The following is a 9,357-nucleotide window of genomic DNA, read 5'->3' as shown; positions in this document are numbered from 1 at the left end:
TATGTGATGCCCCGACTGGCTCTACTTCATCTACCCACTTGCCTTGTCTTTTTTGGCTATTTCAGGAACAGATGGATAACCACATCCATAAAGCGGTTTATCCACTACTCGGACAACCCCTTCTCAATCCGTATATTTTCCCTTCGATAATAATAACACTTATACTCACCTCCGGTGCCAGCGCTGCTGCAGAGAATAGCAAATACCTGGAGACAGGTTCCTTTAAGGCCACGATATGGCTCCGTATGGGAAGTTCTATATCTAAAGTCAAGAATAAAATAAAATCTGATCACAATTAACAGGGAAACCTTCTCCAACATAGATCTTCCACATGGAACACTTTTATGGCCATCTTAAAGATGGTCCAGGAGAGGAGTCCACCTAGGATAATAGGAAGAAAGCTGCAGTATTACGGTATTATGGAATGAAAGTCAATGTCACCGTCTGGCGCTGAACAGTTTTATTTGACATCTGCATGTTTGTAATGAAAAGGGAAAAAAACATGATAACCAGAGAGGGGATCACATTAGATATTGTAAACAGAATTGCATTTTAGGGAAATCTTAATCAGTTTTTTTTCTTTTATTATTGCACCTAGATCAGTTGATTTGGTGAACAAGACACAAGACGCCTTTTCATTGCAATGTAGGATACATTCGTCAGAATTAGTGATACATAAACCACAGAGTACATTTTATTCCTCCGGACGTCTCAATAGTCATGTAAACGATCATTGCTCACAATGGCAAGTAATCCTGCAACGTCTTATGAGATACATTGAGTAGTGTCTCCGCTAGTAACATAAGTACTCCAGAGCACAGATACATTAGGAGCATGTGGTTTGTTATGCTAGTGAGCATTCGTTGGGTTTTCCATCCTTTTCCTAAAAAATACCAACCTTATACCTTCCCTATTGGAGCAGGGATGTCATAGACCCACCCGGACATCAGATATAGTCAGTACTTGATGGATATGGAAAGTCCTGGATCTAGCAATGGAAAACCAAAGACACGGTCTAAGCTTCGGATCATGAGAATGTGGTCCCAAAGGCCCCGGTTTCCTAATTTTTTGAGAAAATGCAGAGACTATCTGCTACAATGTAGAAACTGTACTGTAGTCGTAAAAGCAGGGTAACAAAGTCCTTACACGTAAAGGGGTTGTCCACTACTTTTACATTGATGGCTTATCCTTACAATGGGTCATGAATGTCTGATCAGCAGGGGTCCGACACCCAACGCCCTTACCGATCAGCGGTTCTCTGTGCCGGGGGCGGCCAGAAATGCTCAGTTCCAGAGCTGCTCCATCATCTGGTCTTCTAATAGCAGCCGGGTACTGTTCTTCCGATGGCACCACCGCCGATCAGTTATTCTCAGTCCAAGGCGGTGGCAGCAGGCAGTTGGAAATGCTCAGTTCCAGAGCTATCCCGTCTCCTGATAGTGGCAGTGGCCGGGTAATTCACATCCATCCCTTATTGATCTAAATGGGAGGTGGATGTACAGTCCCCAGCCGGGGCCACTATTAGAAGGCGGAACAGGTCTGGAACTGAACATTTCCAACTGCCTGCTGCCGCCACCGGGACCCCAGAACAACTCATTGGCGGGGGTGTGAAGTGTTGGCCCCCGACCGATCTGACATTGATGGTTTATCCTTAAGGCCCCGTTACACGCAATGACGTATCTAACGATATATCGCCGGGGTCACGGATCCGTGACGCACATCCGGCATCGTTAGCGACGTCGTTGCGTGTGACACCAACGAACGTCAGTTAACGATCAAAAATACTCACCTTATCGTTGATCGTTGACATGTCGTTCATTTTCAAAAAATCGTTTATTGTTGCAGGACGGAGGTTGTTCGTCGTTCCTGAGTCAACACACATCGCTACGTGTGACACCTCGGGAACGACGAACTGCAGCTTACCTGCGGCCGCCGGCAATGTGGAAGGAAGGAGGTGGGCGGGATGTTTGGCCCGCTCTTCTCCGCCCCTCCGCTTCTATTAGGCAGCCGTTTAGTGACGCCGCACGAACCGCCCCCTTAGAAAGGAGGCGGTTCGCCGGCAACAGCGACGTCGCTCAGCAGGTAAGTCTGTGTGACGGGTCCGAGCGATGTTGTGCACCACGGGCAGCGATTTGCCTGTGACGCACAACCAACGGGGACGGGTGCTTTCACCAGCGATATCGCTGCGTGTAAAGCCCCCTTTGGGCTAGGTTATGAATGTAAAAGTAGTGGACAACCCCTTTAAGAGTCACTCAGTGACTACATGCACACTACAACTTTTTCAAACGCATTCTGTCTGGACTACGCCAGTAAAAGCACCAAAAAGAAATGCCATAAAAAAATGGACATTATGCACTGCAATGTGAAAACATATTGCTGTGCACATGTTCAGCATTTTGTTACCTCTGTTAACCGCTTCTGGATTCGGTTAAAAGAAATAAAATGTTCATTCTTCGGGTGGCTTCATTTGAAAGCCGCCCGCTCTCTAGAATTAAAAATGACGAAAAAAAGTTGCCAGTGGCAGTGCCGCCACAAAAACGCCAGTGGAGCAGCTTCAGGAAAAAAAAGCCACCGATTTTTCCGTGAACGGCTTCATGAATAAAACTTCGAAGTCTCTGCCGTGGGATTAAAGTGCACATAGCCACTAGAAGATTTCTCCTTTTAGGCTATGTGTACATGGAATCTCTTTTTTTTGAGTTTTTGAAGAAGAGACAGAACATCTTTGAGGATGATTTTTAGAGTTTTTCCCTTAGTTTCCGATCAGGTTTCTGCTCCAAAAACTCTTAGGGAAACTCTATGTACAGATAGAGTTAAGTTCCGGACACAGAACGGCTTTTCCAAGTGGATTCCGTCCGGAATCAGCCTGAAGAAGGGTTCCATAATATGAACATAATGCACAGCAATGTAAAAACATCATTGCTATACACGTTCCATCTTATGTTACGTCTTTTAACCATTTCAGTGTTCGGAAACCCTGAAGCAGTTAAAATAAGTGACAGGCTCATTCTTCGGGCGGCTTCCACCCATTGTACTAAGAGCATAGCGCTAAGGATGCCGCAAGACACGACAAAGCCGCTTCACCGGCATTTTACATGGAGAGACCTAGAAAAAAAACTCATTGGCTGAAGTTTTTCCAGACTTTACAGAGCATCTTTTCATACATTCTTACTATCTGTGGAGGTAGAACATTATTTTTGCAGGAAGGAGTGCACTAATGTCCTCATGGTCGTTCCCGCTCCGTAGTTTTGCACACAATCAATGATATGTATAATTAGTTCTATGAGATGTAGAGCCAAAGCTAGCATCATACCCAACAACCCAAAACCACCGGGTCCAAGACTCAGAAGATGGAAAATAGAAAATGACGGAGGTTTGAACGCAAACTTCTATCTCCACCACGAATTAAGTGAAACAACCTAAACAATGTGAGTCCAAAACGCTATATAGAAATTATATGACTTAGCAAATTAAGGGTTTAATTAGTGTGAAAGCCAAATGTCCAACCAACACACATCTGACACTTCAGAGCCCCTGCGTGCCCCATATGCCATTATTAACATGGCTCCAAACTCAGTTGTGATTGCCATTTGTACATCCCTACAGCTATGCCCCTGCCATCTGCATAAATATACAGAGCATTCACTTGGTCAATTAAATTATATTCTGCAGCAATAAATTAAAATTTTATGGGTATGTGCAGTAAGACAAGACCCATATATACTTTATCATACTGAAACATGTCCCATAGCTGGGCATGTACATTACAATAGGGTCGAAGCCTGTTTCTAGAAGCCTCTAGCAGCTTCTAGTAGTCCTTGTAGAACTATATAAACCAGCCAGAGCTAGCGAGGTGCTGAGAGTGCGAGGTACTGAAGTAAAGGGAGGCGACTGAAGATAAGTGTGGCATAGTTTTAACACAATCTCATAGTGGTGATAACTGTAACTGTTTAATTTCATTAGGGATTTGTTGTCTGTGTTTGTCTGGGGTACTGTGAAAAAGCAAAAAAAAAAAAAAAAAAAGTGTGTCTAGTGATTTAGTCAGTAGTATTAGCCACACCTGTTTCTAGAAGCTTCTAGCAGCTTCTAGTAGTCCTTGTAGAACTATATAAACCAGCCAGAGCTAGCGAGGTGCTGAGAGTGCGAGGTACTGAAGTTAAGGCCCCGTCACACTAAGCAACATCGCTAGCAACATCGCTGGTAACGAACAACTTTTGTGACGTTGCTAGCGATGTTGCTGTGTGTGACATCCAGCAACAACCTGGCCCCTGCTGTGAGGTCGTTGGTTGTTGCTGAATGTCCTGGGCCATTTTTTAGTTGTTGCTGTCCTGCTGTGAAGCACAGATCGCTGTGTGTGACAGCGAGACAGCAACAACTAATGTGCAGTGAGCAGGGAGCCAGCTTCTGCTGAGGCTGGTAACTAATGTAAACATCGGGTAACCAAGAAGCCCTGTCCTTGGTTACCCGATATTTACCTTTGATACCAGCCTCCTCCCTCTCACTGCCTGTGCTGCCGGCTCCTGCTCTGTGCACAGATAGCTGCAGCACACATCAGGCAATTAACCCGATGTGTGCTGTAACTAGGAGAGCAAGGAGCCAGCGCTCAGTGTGCGCTGCTCCCTGCTCTGTGCACATTTAGCTGCAGCATACATCGGGTTAATTAACCTGATGTGTGCTGTAACTAGGAGACTGGGGGCTGGTCACTGGTTGCTGGTGAGCTCACCAGCAACTCGTGTAGCCACGCTCCAGCGATCCCTGCCAGGTCAGGTTGCTGGTGGGATCGCTGGAGCGTCGCAGTGTGACAGCTCACCAGCAACCTCCTAGCAACTTACCAGCGATCCCTATCGTTGTTGGGATCGCTGGTAAGTTGCTTAGTGTGACTGGACCTTAAAGGGAGGCGACTGAAGATAAGTGTGGCATAGTTTTAACACAATCTCATAGTGGTGATAACTGTAGCTGTTTAAGAAGAGAAGAGTCGCCGTAAGCTGATCGATTGCTGGGACTTGCCGGGTCTCGCTGTTTGAGGACTTTCGCCTGTCATACGCTACATCAGCATTATGGAAGAGAAGAAAATCCACATGGTCACCTGCAACACATGCTACATGTTTACGGATCTGCCGCACAAGAAATTCAACTTCACCTGTCAAAAGTGCAAACTTGTTGCCCTCTTAGAGGAAAAGGTGCGGGGACTGGAAGAAAGAATAGCAACTTTGAAGCTAATTAAAGAACATGAGGACTTCTTGGACGAGGCAGAAGCAACAATTCAGGATATGGAAAGTGAGAAAAGCTTCAGAACACATACAGAGGCTGAAAAGTGGACACATGTGACCAAAAGAAGCCAGCGGATCAAGTGGTCGGCACCACCCACACAGCTTAGCAACCAATATGAAGCCCTCATGCTGGAGAATGAAAATGGCACAGCTCAGGATGATACCGTCTCTACAGGAGAAGACACAGTATCATCAAAAGAAGTTACTTTGTCAACAAAAGCAGAAACAAAAGACACTCAAAAGCACTCAGGAGCAACAAGCAGTGCGTCCAGAAAGAAAAGAAGAGTGGTAGTTATGGGCGACTCACTACTAAGAGGCACGGAGGCAACTATCTGCAGGCCGGACATAACCGCACGAGAAGTATGCTGCCTCCCTGGAGCAAAAATCAAGGACGTGGCCAACAGGATACCAACTATCCTCGGATCCAAGGACGAATACCCGTTCCTATTGATACATGTAGGAACAAACGACACGGCAAGAAATGATCTGCCAACTATTTGTGAAGACTTTGAAATTCTGGGGAAGAAAATAAAGGAACGGAACGTACAGGTTGTTTTCTCATCAATCCTCCCAGTCGATGGCCATGGTGTCAGAAGATGGAATAGGATACTAGATTTGAACAACTGGCTACGACGGTGGTGCAGGCAGCAAGGATTTGGATTCTTAGACCATGGAGTGAATTACCTCTACGATGGACTTCTCGCAAGAGACGGGATACACCTCACAAAACCTGGGAAACACACGTTCGCCAGAAGGCTTGCCACACTCATCAGGAGGGCTTTAAACTAGAAGAAGAGGGGATGGGAGAAAAAACAGCAGACAAGAACATGCAGCAGAAGGACAAACTAATCAAGGATACTAGATGCCGTAAAGAGGACCCAAGACAGGGTACTAAGAAGGAAGCTGAGAAAAGGGGAGCAAAACTTCTTTCCTGCATGCTGACCAATGCAAGAAGCCTGACCAATAAGATGGAGGAACTGGAGCTGGTAATGTATGAGGAGAAATACGACATAGTAGGAATAACTGAGACATGGTTAGATGATAGTTATGACTGGGCGGCTAACCTGCAAGGATATGAATTGTTTAGGAGGGATCGTAAAAAAAGGAAAGGGGGTGGAGTCTGTCTATATATAAAGTCCAGTTTAAAGCCCAGACTAAGAGAAGATATTCAAGAGGGAAATGAAGAGGTGGAATCTCTATGGGTGGAGATACAAGGAGGGAAAACTAATAAAATACTCATAGGGGTTTGTTATAAGCCACCAAATATAACAGAAACCACTGAAAATGTATTATTGAAACAAATAGACAAAGCAGCAAATCACAATGAGGTGATTATTATGGGGGACTTCAATTACCCCGATATAGACTGGGAAACTGAAACCTGTGTATCTCAGAAAGGAAACCGGTTTCTGTCAGTAACTAAGGATAATTATCTGTCCCAACTTGTGCCGGGCCCAACTAGAGGGGCAGCCCTTCTGGACTTAATTTTAAGCAACAAGCCAGATAGAATAACAGACGTACGAGTGGATGGGCACCTAGGGAATAGTGACCACAATATAATACAATTCCACTTGTCCTTTAGTAAGGTGCCTTGGAGGGGGGTTACAAAAACGCTGAATTTCAGGAAAGCAAAGTTTGATCAACTTAGAGAAGACCTTCGCCAAATTGATTGGGACAATGTCCTCAAAAATGGGAGCACAGAAAATAAGTGGGAAATTTTTAAATCGGTATTAAACACCCACTGCGAGCTAGCCATACCATACAGAAATAAAAGGGCTAGGAACAGGAGAAAACCAATGTGGCTTAATAAGGATGTAAAAGGGGCAATGAATAATAAGAAAAAGGCATTTAAAAAGCTAAAACAAGAAGGCAGCGAGGAAGCATTAAAAATATATAGAGAAAAAAATAAAATGTGTAAAAAACAAATATATTTAGCAAAAGTAGAAACTGAGAGACTCATTGCTAAGGAAAGCAAAACAAATCCCAAACTATTCTTTAATTATATAAACAGAAAAAAGATTAAAATTGATGGTGTTGGCCCTTTAAAGAATAATGAGGGTAAAATCATAGAAAGCGATGTGGGAAAAGCAAATGTTTTAAATACTTTTTTCTCAACTGTGTTCACACAGGAAAAGCATATGCCAGGGGAAATGCAGAGTGATCATGTAAATGCCCCATTAAGTATGACCTGCCTAACCCAGGAAGAAGTGCAGAACCGACTTAGTAACATTAAAATTGACAAATCACCAGGCCCTGATGGCATTCACCCTCGGGTATTAAGGGAGTTAAGTAATGTGATAGACAGGCCTCTATTCCTTTTATTTAAAGACTCTATAGAAACTGGGTCTGTTCCACTGGATTGGCGGCTAGCAAATGTGGTACCAATATTCAAAAAAGGGTGCAAAAGGGAACCTGGAAACTATAGGCCGGTAAGCTTAACATCTGTTGTGGGTAAAATGTTTGAAGGGTTTTTAAGGGATACTATTATGGAATGTCTCAATGTTAATAACTGTTTAACTCCATATCAACATGGATTTATGAAGGATCGCTCCTGTCAAACTAACCTGATCAGCTTCTATGAGGATGTAAGCTCTCACATGGACCGAGGAGAATCATTGGATGTCATTTATCTCGACTTCGGTAAAGCATTTGACACTGTCCCACATAAAAGACTGCTAAGTAAAATGAGAAAGCTTGGGCTCGGGGAAAATGTGTGTAGATGGGTAGGTAGCTGGCTTAGTGGTAGAAAACAAAGAGTGGTTATTAATGGTGCATACTCAGATTGGGCCAGGGTTACTAGTGGGGTGCCACAGGGGTCTGTATTGGGCCCCCTACTATTTAATATATTTATTAATGATCTGGTGGATGGTTTACAGAGTAAAATATCAGTATTTGCAGATGATACAAAACTATGTAAGGTAGTTAACACAAAGGAGGACAGTTTGCAACTACAGATGGACTTGAGTAAATTGGAGAATTGGGCTGAAAAATGGCAAATGAGGTTTAACACAGATAAGTGTAAGGTTATGCACATGGGAAGGAGAAACAGATGCTACGATTACTTACTAAATGGGAAACTGCTGGGGAAATCAGACATGGAAAAAGACTTAGGCATCTTAGTGAATAAGAATCTAAATTGGAGTGCCCAGTGTCAGGCAGCAGCCACCAAAGCAAATAGGGTGATGGGATGCATTAGAAGAGGTCTGGGGGCACGAGATGAAAACATCATTCTCCCTCTGTACAAATCACTAGTCAGACCACACTTGGAGTATTGTGTGCAATTTTGGGCGCCGGTGCTGAAGAAAGACATTACTGAACTTGAAAGGGTTCAGAGGCGGGCTACTAAAATAATAAATGGAATGGGTGCATTACAATACACGGAAAGGTTATCAAAATTAGGTCTATTTACTCTAGAAAAGAGAAGACTTAGGGGAGACCTAATAAATATGTACAAATATATCAGAGGGCCATATAGAGATCTCTCCCATGATCTGTTTGTACCAAGGACTATGACAAGAACAAGGGGGCATTCTTTTCGATTGGAGGAAAGAAAATTCCTACATCAGCATAGAAGAGGGTTCTTCACGGTAAGAGCAGTGAGGCTCTGGAACTCTCTTCCTGAGGAAGTGGTGATGGCCAACTCACTGAATGAATTTAAGAGAGGAATGGATGCATTTCTTGTTAGCAAAAGTATAGAAGGTTATAAATAGCATAATCTTACAGGTAGATAGAAGAGCGACCAAGATTATTAGAGGAATGGGTGGGCTGCAATACCAAGACAGGTTATTAAACTTGGGGTTAGTTAGTTAGGAAAAACAAAGGCTTAGGGGGATCTAATCACAATGTATAAATATATGAGGGGACAGTACAGAGACCTTTCCAAAGATCTCTTTACACCTAGGCCTGCGACTGGAACACGGGGGCATCCGCTACGTCTTGAGGAAAGAATGTTTAATCATAATCACAGATGAGGACTCTTTACTGTACGAGCAGTGAGACTATGGAGCTCTCTGCCGTATGATGTTGTATTGAGGGATTCACAAGTAAAATTTAAGCAGAGCCTGATCGCATTAATTGAAAAATATAATATTAC

The sequence above is a fragment of the Anomaloglossus baeobatrachus genome, chromosome 11, assembly GCF_048569485.1.
Source record: "Anomaloglossus baeobatrachus isolate aAnoBae1 chromosome 11, aAnoBae1.hap1, whole genome shotgun sequence".
NCBI classification, from domain to species: domain Eukaryota; kingdom Metazoa; phylum Chordata; class Amphibia; order Anura; family Aromobatidae; genus Anomaloglossus; species Anomaloglossus baeobatrachus.
This window is presented reverse-complemented; position numbering follows the sequence as displayed.